The 11,682-nt window shown below is 39.7% G+C and overlaps 1 long non-coding RNA gene across 2 annotated transcripts in view; it reads right to left on the bottom strand.

Moving 5' to 3' along the window:
* LOC109961241 (uncharacterized) overlaps positions 1 to 11,682 on the bottom strand; it is a 38,561-nt gene that overhangs the window by 19,557 nt on the left and 7,322 nt on the right. The window contains exon 1 of one of the 2 annotated variants that reach the window (XR_002275105.1): positions 1,609 to 2,060. The exons of the other annotated variant lie outside the window; for it this stretch is intronic. This is a non-coding gene — a long non-coding RNA (uncharacterized LOC109961241). Of the gene's footprint in view, positions 1 to 1,608; positions 2,061 to 11,682 lie in introns of those variants that run through there. 2 annotated transcript variants of the gene reach the window in all.

The raw sequence follows: 11,682 nt of genomic DNA on the forward strand, positions 1-11,682 counted from the left end.
GAATTAGGAGTAATATCCACAAGCTAATAGGCTAACAAGCAATAAGCCTGGTGTGACTCTGGTACACAAATCTGACCAGCCTCAAAGCTCCCCAGAGGCCGGTCTCTTCCGCATTTTTCAGTGTACAGGCTGCAGTTCAGCGTACAGAAAAAGTCAGAGGCAGTAAGCGGCTTACTAGAAATGGATAAATCAATGGGCCTACAGTTGAGGGGCCCAGGGGGTTTAGGGTGCCCTTTATCTTTACCTGCAAAATATCTCAGACACCAAACAACCTGAATGATACACAAAATAACCATAAATAATGCAAAATAATCACACTGCACTGAGGGTGTAATACTCAGTGCAATACCTTGTAAATATACTTTTGTATATATCTATCTGAAAAACAATCTAAACTGTGTGTGTATACATATATACACATACACACACACACATACATATACATCTGTATTTATACATATTTTACTTTCCTAATGCACATTCCTTTTCTTCTCTTTTTTTGTTCTCAGTGTTATCTGGGTACTTGTCCACTCGTTGCCTTATGAAAGAACATTGTAGATACACATTTTGCATCTGAAAAAGATGCAAAATGAACCAAACAGACACACCAAAATAAGACATGCAAAATGACTACAGAGATAACCTACAGACCAACCATAGTGACACGCATAATGATGCAAAACCACCAGAAGGTGAAAACATCTACAACAGATGCAAAAATGTCCTCAAAGAGACAAAAATGATGACAAAGTGCCACAACTGCACAACAAAAAGACGTAAATAAATAAAAATGTAATAGTCCCTCTTCTGTAACCATGCAAAAGGCAGTACTGTTAACGGTCAATAAAAACTGCAAAATGATACTTTTGATGGGCAATAAAGCAATAACCCTTCATGTCATAAAATAATCCCTACACATCACATCAGATATAAACAATGTAAAACACAAGGCAAAACGCGAGGCATGGAGGGACACTCTCAGAGATCGTCCTATAATGCTTTTTTAAATATATCCTGCAAGTTAAAATGTGACTGAAATTAGCAAAACCATGCACACCTTAAATCACCTTATCAACAGATCAAAGTTGGCTACACTTTAAGCTGAAAAATATTATAGGTGCAGTATGTCAATATAATATAGGAATGCATATTCATATACATACACATACATAGCTATGCACGTCCACATAACACAGTGTGATGTGGATGTTGATACTCTATGCTACGTTATATTTAATATGACATAGGTCTGTCAGCAGGTCACACAAACAGGCCGATGAAATCATACATGTGACTAAACCTTGCCAGACCACTGGACTTGACTATGTCTGTGGCCACTACACACAATGACAACAAGGTCATGCCACAGCAAATGTGGGCGACTGTACATGAACTACGTCATTACGTCGTTCAAATAAACACCTCACTCCAACAGTATGACGTCACTAAATAAACTGCAAACACCAACACACCACGCCAGCTGCATTTTATAGTCGGCCAGAATAACAAACATCAAAATTAAACATTAACTTGCCTTTAAAATGTATAGTTATCCTCTCTGTAAAATTCCTGAATGACACCTTGAATAAAGGGATGTCTCAAAGTCACCTGGGCTCTGCGGCGCACGGACGGCAGCGTCTGTTTTGGTGCGTCTCCAGATCCACTGTGGTCCAACAGGCACGAACAATGTCATCAATAAAATCTCTCCTTCTTTATCTCAGTGTTGTATGGATCCTCTGGCCTGGTGCTTAGACCGCTCTGTGTTTTTGTCTCTGTCTACCTACATATTTCAGTATATTCCGAGTCAGTGTCCGTATTTGGGCTTCCTCAGGGTTGGCATTTTGCGATAAGGCCACCTGTGTGTCCATTTCTTGGTTAATGCCTGGCGTTGTCTTGAGACAAAGTGAGAACATTAGCCTTGCTGTTGTGCAGCTCAGTCGCACAACTCACACCTGGCGCTTTGCCACTTAAAAAAAAAAAAACTAGTTAACTTTGGAAATTTTAAGTTACTCTTGCAGCATGCTTGTTTAACTCCCGCTAGCTTTACTCCCACGTTTACTCAACAGGTTATCAAAGCATAACACCTGACACCAAACTGACCAATCAATGTCAACGTTGGGCGTGGTCTTCGCTCGTTTTAGACCAGACCAGTTGATAGATTTGTAGCAGGTCACCCTACCCTAGGAGATGGTAACCCAGATGTTGTCTATTGGCACATCATTATTAAAGTTACTGCTACAACTGTGTTTGAAAAGTTTAAATATTTTCAGTGAGAAGGCCTATTTTCATCTGACCAAGTCTTAAATGCAGTAAATTTCTCAGGAGATAATCAAGCTGTTAGATTAGTCAACCTCATGGGCCCTGTCCGGGAAAAAGAAGTGGTGCTTGTGTTTTCAAAAGGTTTAAATACATGGGCACTGACTATACCACAAATGCTGCACGAAAAATCAAGTGAAAATGGGTCATCAAATGTGAAAAACCTAATAAACAGATCCCTTTCTAGCATTTCCAGCAACTCCTGCAGACATAAAGAGCCTAGTTCAGTCTGCCTTATTATAGCCCTTTTCAGATATGCACCCTGAAATTATTTAGAAATTAGCTGGAGAAGCTGTATGTGAGAATGCAAATAAGATTCTACAATGAATACTCTATTTTGCTGTATGACTGCTGCCTTTTCTGAAATTCCAGATGGACATCTTTCCACTTTTGTGATAGTCCTGTTAATAAAAGTCAGCATTCTCATAATTCATGGCACGAGTACTGAGGCTATGGGCTTTCTTTCCACAACATTTTTCAAATTTAAACATAAAAAAGCAACATGAGGAACAACGCCTGTACTGAACATGTCGCCTGGGGCACAACTCTGGTTGCTGTTGCATTGCACAGGTTCAGTCCATTGTCAGCCTGCTGTGCTGTTGGCTTTCTCAAAACTTGAGTCAGACTTGTAAATCTCAGTTTGTCCTGTGACAGCATGTTGTCCTCAAACAAACCCTAGCTCATTTGAAAACATCTATCATACAAGGCAATGCAACACTTGTTTGACACAGAGAGAGGGTGATCACAGATCAGGGGCTGACCACCAACTGCTGTATTCAGACCAAAGGCAGCGATGGTTTACGATTTTGCACGCAGATAATTGGAATTTACTCTAAAGGTCACTAAAAACAAATCTTTATCAGTTCATCGCTGTCTCAGATTTCCATTAAAATTTAAACCAACATCTGATTTGTGACTACATTTTTATTAAAAAGTCACCTATAGGAAAATAAAAGCAATCATTATTGAGAAAATTACAAACATTTTTATTGATCCACAGCAGTCACTCTGAGAGAACATTCAACATTCAACAACAAACAACAAATTAACAGAAGGCCAGCTAGAACAATGAAGAAGAAGCTTCCTTGCCTAATTTTTCCATGGAAGCTAATTATAATGCACTTTCAAGAGCCTCATTCATGCTGATTCACTGACTGGAAAAACTCATGAAAGACTTCTTGAATAAATGCATCTACATTATCTGCACAGCAATAGTTGTATTATTAAATTTGCTAACTGCCTGACCAGATAGGTTCAAAAGCAGAAAAGGAGCTTAAAGGAAACAAGGATAACTATAATACAGTTTGCTTATATAAATAGACAATAGGTGCTAAACTCTCCTGTGTTGTGTAAGATACAACACATGAATCTCATTTCACTGATTCCCTAATATTCTATTCATTCAATTCAATATTCAATATTTTATTTGCCATTTACGCATAAACCAGACAGTCTAGGCATATAGGAATTATTGTGCAGCTCTCCTTTGGAGTCAGGTAAGGAGTCAAAAGCCAAAAAGAACACTTAGTCTTAAAATAAAAAGTTACATAAAGGCAACAAAGCATTAAAACCGCAATACATAAAATAATAACAAACATATCAACATTAGGTAACACACATAAACATACTGGATGCAGTAACAGGTTCACCATTAAAGCAGATATTATCCATATTTTTTAAAATAGAAAACAATATCAAATGACAAGTATTCAACAACCTAGCTCTGAATTTCTGATTATACAGTATATCCTCATAATGACTGCTGTGAAGATAGGTCCTAATGTGCAGCCTAAGTGCAAGCCTCAGTTTTTCCTGTAGCCTACTACTGTATAATTCCTGCACCCACTCTCTTGGCCATTTCCCACTCGCTGCTCATATCAAATTCACAGCCCCAGTGCTAATGGAAGTGTAACCTTGTATTGTCTAGGCTTCAGTGGAGTCGCAGACACCAACCCTCTTCTCTGTGGCAGCGTCTCTTCTGATTGGCAGCTCCCATCCCCCACGGTGGCCTGGACATCTTTCAGCCTAGGTTCCAGATCTAAGTCTTGTTTTCCAAGATGTGTACAAAGTGAAGCTGCATTAAAAAAAAACTGTTCCATTCTGACTACACAGTTTACATTAAGTGCAGGAAAATGCCTTGTCTGACAGTAAAGGACAGCATGAAACAGAATTTCTGCTTCAACAGTGACTGTTCCACCCAAAGAAAGTGAGACTTGCAGCACTGGTCCGTATTCATGCTTATCTTACCCTTCACAGCAGTGTCACAGAACAGCTGTGTTGATAATTATCTGTGTGCTGTGTGCAGTTTACTGACATCACCTCACATCATTTCTGGGTGATGAGGTTGGAAATTTCTTCACAGCCTCCTCACGATGCCATTTTGCCACACAAATTGCCTGTTAGGGCTACAAGCTTTAAACATATATGGAATACTGCAAACCAGCCCTCAGTCTGGAGCTATAGCTCATGCAAGAAAGGCAGTTGTTTACATTTTTATTTTCCTGGCAGAATTCACCCACTGATAACATTATCATGCCTTTAATTGTGCTTTAATCGCAGTATCCACAGTAATGGTATTTAATTCAGATTTTATTTGTCTACTGAGTCACAGTGGGCTACCGTCACCCGGAATTACATCCAGGTAGCTTCTATTTAGTTTCATTATTGAATGGGATCTTCACCTGCATGTAGATTTAGGACAGTCATTTGTCAAGAAACATCGCCCCAGCCTTTATCTAGCTGCACCTTTAAATGGAAGGACTGGATGTTTTCAAACTGAATATGAGAATGATAATCACTTTGTAGAATACAAAGCAAACAAACTAACAATAATAAATAGAGTATAATAATGACATGCTACAGCCCCAGTTTAGGAATATTAGCATTCTCTCTTAATGCTCTAATTACTTAACTGTACTCATGGAATTTAAAAATGGACCACCTTTCTTTGATTTAACAAATGTGAGTGGTGTGCTTTTAAATTCCATGAGTATATATTCAATCTCTGAACCAAGATACTGTGGCTGAAAGATCTGAAAAGAGACCCTATTGAAGATCAAGAAAAAAAAAAACTTCCAGAGTCAGTCAGTTTCAGAGGATGAACAGAAATAATACACCAGACATACACAGCACCACTACTTAATCAATATAAGTCCTGGATACACTGTGATCCATATCTGCCACTTTGTGATCTCCAGGAATGACCTGAACATGTCCTGTTGTCTTGACACCAGTGGACAGAGCTGCACTTTATGGCAGAATCACTCAGATATTTTGCACTTGTTCTGAGTAAAACCCTATTTTAACGCCAAAATGCTGAAGATATACTGTTATCTAATATCTATTTAAGTCTGTAGGTTATTTATCACTATTGGAGACGTCGAAAAGCTGCACTAGGTTTAGATTTGCAGAAATAAAAGACAGTAAACAGACCCAACACTCAGTGCTCACTGACTGAGAGTTTTGAGAGATTTCGGTGTGCTGCTGAACAGCCTGTTCAGCCTCTAAAGACTCTTTATTCAGTGTATCCTTCACTGGCTATCCATCCACTGTAACATTTTATGAAGTGCAACTGCAGCTGCTGCCTCTGCTACACCAAAGGCACAACTTTCAAAAGTGATGCAGGAATTCAAGGTTGGCTGGTTCCTGGCTTGGGCAATATTACCCTCTGGAGGGAGGGGGCATCAATCTCACTTGTCTGGAGGAACAAAAGCCTGTGCCTGCAGCCAGAGGGTTTTATGTTTATATTTATTTATATTTCCTTTTCCTCCTCTTGCTTCCTTTCCCAGGCTGCCTCCTGTGGTTTTCATTAGATGGGTTCTCCAAAGTTCCAAATTGCATGAAAAAACATCCAAAACAAAACAGAAATAAAATCAAATGAGAATGTTTCCTTTGAAGGAAGACTTTGTGTGTATATTTTTGTTATATTAGTAATCTTCTCTGAATGCACTCTTTGAAGACAAATTCTAAAAATAAATACAAGAGTATTTCAGCAAATGATGAATAACTGATTGCAGAACCCCAGGTTTTAAAAAGAGAGTTTATGTGATCTGTATCTACTAACAGGATGCTTTATTCACTTATTTTTCTCAAATTAATCTAACTGACCTGAAGATTTATAAAGATTAAATTGGATCAGGCTACCAATTTTGCCATTTCATTTCACTCATAGTTTTCTACTTTGTTTTCACTCATTTCAGTTCCTGGTGCTATTTTGTTTGGCTCATATTTCCTAAACTACTTTTCCTTCTCTGACATCCTTCTGACAGCCCGATGACCACCTTCCCCTGGCGTTCCCTGCAATTGGAAAACATGATTAATTTACTCAGAATCCGGCCGGTATAGTACATCCTGGGGCCTGATGAATATGATGCAGTCTGTTTCTGCCAGCCATCTTTCTCTCTCATTGTACACCCATTCATATTACCATGCACAGCAATCTTTCCTTCACAAGGTCAACTTTTACATGTGACGAACAAGAGTAACTACAGTCCACCATTCCCACTCGGGAGAGATAATAAATTCAACTGTCTGAAAGAGCATCATCATTCTTGGTTTATTCTAATTATCCACTCTGTCTTTCTATAAATACACCAGATCAGTCATCCCTGGGAATGTTGAAAGGGGGGTAAGCTGAGAAATCAAGGAGCTTGGAAGGACAGACAGAGTAGTGGAGGGGAGTCTGGGGGTTTGGGGTGTTGCAGGGAGTGACAAGGCATGCAAAAAAAACATGTGGGAAGGGAGAGATAAGTGAAACTTGAAGGAAGATATGGCAACAAGGGGAGAACGAGTTGAGAAGGGATGAAAGAGAGAGGAAGGATGACAAAACCACAGAATACACTGAGATTCAAGTTTCTTCTAAACATGCATCAGTTCAGCTTAAAAAGAAATGATCCTCTTTAAACAACTTAGCCACACAAGCATTGTGTGACAACAGTTAGATGTGGACCTCTGGGAGACAGATGTCTAACCTTCACACTGCTTTTTTTATTGTTCAGCTTAAACTCTACAAACCAACAAAAGTGCCATCAGACAGAAAAACCTTGTTTTATGATGGAGGCTCTTCCGCTGCAGAGTGTCTTTTATTCAAGCCTTGCTAATATTTTAGAGCTATTTCAATAAAGAGCCTTCACACAAAACATCTTTTTAACTAGAAAGACACAAAACAAACCTTATAGCGCGGTGTGTATTTTCTTTTTCTTTTGATTTTGGTCATTATTCTGCGCAGAGCTGAGAGGAAGCCAAGTGTGGCAGGTGAGAGCATCTCAACTGGACAGCTGTCAAAGCCACTCTGAATGCAAGGGTAGTGCAGGAGAGCATCACCATCAGAAGCCTCACTGCTCTGGCTGGGGAGAAGCAGGTATAGTCGGTGCACAACAAAACCAAAAGCACACACTGTAAGAGTCACGTAAACACATACACCTGCACGTGTGGTGTTATTGCCTTGGCAACTGGTGATTGATCCCCTGAGTTATGCAGTGAGAGACAGAGTATTAATGAAGGAGAAGAAGCAGCGGCAGAGGATGGAAAATCGCAGCAGTGTGGATGAGAAAACAAATAATGTACATACAGAGGCTCACGCTAAAATGTCAAGGGAAGGATAAGGAATGTGTGTGAATCGAGGCTGTCACTGTGCAAGCTGCCAAGCTGCTCTCTGCTGATTGTTGGATGACTGTTCGCACTGTCAACTGTTGGCTGTAACCTACACAGACATGATGATTTTAAAATAAATAAAATAAAACAATGAACTAAAACTGTATAAATGTTAGAAGGCATCTTTTTCATCTTGTTTTACTGTTAAAGGAGCACTCCACCAGATTTTGCAAAGTCTGACAGAATAACCCCAGTGGCATCTACTGTTGGGGTCTCTGTGTCTCCTCTGGTGAGACAGGGAGTCTGGCTGAGCTCTGACAGTCACTGAAGCTCCTTTGAGAGACTCACTGCATGATGTGCTACTAGAGGCGCTTCGGTGTGCATGACAAAGGCTCAGCATGTAGTCATAATCCTGCTGTTTATGATGGGGCTACAGTCTGCTATGACTGCTGGGGTGGTCAGTGTAGGAAATGCCAGCAAAACCGACTAGTCACTAACTCAGAGTGAGTAGTGTATAGTGAGTTTGTAGACTTTAGGAGCCAAAAACTGCTGTCAGTGAAAACACTACTGAGAGTGAACCACAACAGTCAAGCTGCGGACTGACCTGCAACTCACTAGAAATCTTCATAAAGCTGAAAGTAACTGCAGGGTGTAAGGCATGTTTATGTCCTGACCAGTACTAAGGACTAAAAGCCAGGATATTTTGTCCTCTATTGCATCGATTTAGATCCCACATTTTAAACCTGTGCCTTGCATTATTGCTGTAATGATGGCTATTGCAGTACCACAAAAATGTGAGAATCACTATGATATTTTTTAGAATTTAAATGCAGCAGACACACTGTACACATACATTTTCTTCAATAATTCTGCCTTTTGTCACATTTTACAGCAGAACTTGTGCTTTTACTGTCAGTTATTCCATCAATCTTTTACCTGGGTTAACACTAGTGAGCATTGCCCATTGGAATTACCAGAGCGGATCTAATGTGACCTCGTTATAAAACTCACACATGCAGTGTGTGGAACAGAAAAGTATATAAAGAGCAGCAAATGTTTCCAATTTCAGTCCACCTGTATGCCCATTTACTCTGCGCTGAGTTGCAGGGAGCTCGCACCTGTTCCAGCTCAATTTGGGCTAGAGATGGGGAACACACTGGGCAGATCACCAGCTCATCACAGGTCCAACATATACGGTCTTACACCTTTGAGAAATTTGCAGTAACCAATAAACCTAACCTGTCTTTGTACTGTCAAACTAACTGGGAAGAAAACCAGAAACAGGGAATATGCAAACTCCAGAGAGCCAGTGTGCTACTCATGCGTGACTGTTTCAATGTTTAAATCATGTAAACAATTAGTTGGAACTTGGAACTAATTATTTTTCTGAGGGAAAAAGACAGAAAAAGAATGATACCAGGAGAGCTCATGGTGTCCCTCACACCCACAGAGGCTCTTGGCGGGTAAACGAGAAGGCATAAAACAACAAGGATACAGCTTTTATAATACATTGTTAGGCTAATCAGTCATTTGACCTATTGTTTCAGTAATAGTCTCTACTGTCAATTTGACACTGGCACCATGTTTTTCCACATCATGTCCATGCAAATGTTGGCTCATCTGGAAACATTTTTATCCATCATATTTGCAGCACGCTGTACTCTTACAGGCCTGCAACAACATAGGTGTGGCCCCTGTGAAGATAACAAAAAGAGATGGTACAGTTTTGTACAGTGAACAAAATGGTGGGATAGCACAACAAGAAACAGAGCCTGCAGATAAGAGAAGTATATGGCCAAGAAGGAGGAAGCGATAGGTGGATTGTTATTACTATGAAGACAATCGTCTCAGAGATATATCGGGGAACAGCTCGTTCCTAGAAAGGATGTAACAAATCCAAAATTTTTTATAGAAAAAGAAATGTGTTTAGGAGCAGGATCTACTTAGGAACAAACAGTGCCGACCATTTACTCTGATCAAACACTTGCAATCTCATAGAAAATAAGCCTGTCTCAACAGCACATGTAAAAATAACACAGGCGTAGTCCTATGCTAACATGAAAGGCTTCACTGTCAGTCACACATTTTTTTTTTCAAAAGGAATAAATAATATGCATAACAGTCACAGAACACTTATTTTCTATAACTCGATTTCTTCACCATGTAACACTGATTATTAATGCGCTTCTTGCTCCACAAGCTCTTATGGACAGACACAACCGCTGCTATAAAGAGCATATTTTTCTGTCTTCTTTCTTTGAGGACAGTGAGGCTCAGTATGCTGAAACCTCACTGTCTTTGACAGCAGCGCTGTAACCCCACAGTGCCAGCATTGAAACCCACTGGCCTGCAATTCGTTCTGATAAAGTGTTTAAGTTGCCGCAAGGTCAGCGTAATTCTTTCTCCAGATAAAGCTACACACTGAGACCTGGCACTCAGCTTGGGGGCTCTGAAGTCAGCTGATAAAACAGCACTGGGGGAATGATTCTTAAAAAAAAGATAAGAGAGAGAAAAAAGATGAAGGAGAAGAAGGGAGAGCTGGGGGAAGATGAATCGCCAGCTTCCACAGCCAACAGGACATCATCTGTGACTGCTGCAGGCCACCCACACAGGAACAGTAGCAGCGACAGGGCGTTTGCTTATCTGCCTTGGTCTACTGAGCCTCGGGGGTCAAGGATTATTAGAGATAAATGCTGCATTTTCCTTCTGATGTTTGGTAGTGTTATGGTGGACTATTGTACACAGGTGTATTAGTAGTTGTCCTTTACTTTGTACACACAACTCTGGGGTTAACTTTGAAAAATGTATGACAGGCAATATTAAACCAAATCAAATAACTTTTGACTGTAATGAACAGGCTCTACAGGCAAAAGTGTTTGTTGTTTCTGCTGCAATGTTTTGCACTTCTCAAATGATTAGATGCTTTTTAGACTTAAAAGATTCAGTGTCAGGTTTTGTCACTGCACGTCTGCTGTTGACCAATACAAAACAACACCGCCCTCTTCAGTATACAAGTGAAATTACACACACATTTTTTTTTATTCTGATCTCAGAGTCCAACTAATTTATTTATTTTTTAAAGGGGCTACAAATCAGAAATTAAAATCAGTTTGTCAGTTCCTCTCACATGGTTAATGCTAAACCATGCAAGTGTTGTTGTGTGGTATCGAAAGAATGAATTAATCTGCCAAATCATTAACATTTTAATAATACATTTATACCTCAGTCTGCACAGTGTGTCATTAAAATATCAATCAAGTGTAGTAAAAGAGAAAGGTTGTAATGTGTAATGTGCTTTAATGGCTTGACTCACCTTACAACTATTATGTATTTCAGACTTAATACCACAATGAATATTACATTTTGGAAAACCCAGCAATCAAATTCTGTGCATGTGCTGCAAATCAAGCCCATATGAACGTTTAATTACTGTATTCAATGCATTACCTTTTTAATGTGCAGTGTGCAGAAGTGTGCAATTAAAACAAATAAATGCATTTATAGAATTCAGAGGAAATTACTCTATATAGCAAAGTGTTGTTGACCTTATTTGTAAGGACAAGAGGGATTCACACTGTGGGGCGATACAGATCAGCTAAAGTAGGATTCACTAAGAGTTTCAGCATCTTCCAGGGGGCCATTTTATTTGCCATCTTGTATTAAGAGCTCTAGGATTACTGTGCTCAAAGAGCTGTGAAATCTCTCCAATAGATCAAGCCACTGAAACTACTGGTGTCCACCTCTCCTATCACAGAAACACAGACGGGCCAGAGC

The sequence above is a fragment of the Monopterus albus genome, unplaced genomic scaffold (assembly GCF_001952655.1).
Source record: "Monopterus albus unplaced genomic scaffold, M_albus_1.0 scaffold53.1, whole genome shotgun sequence".
NCBI lineage: Eukaryota > Metazoa > Chordata > Actinopteri > Synbranchiformes > Synbranchidae > Monopterus > Monopterus albus.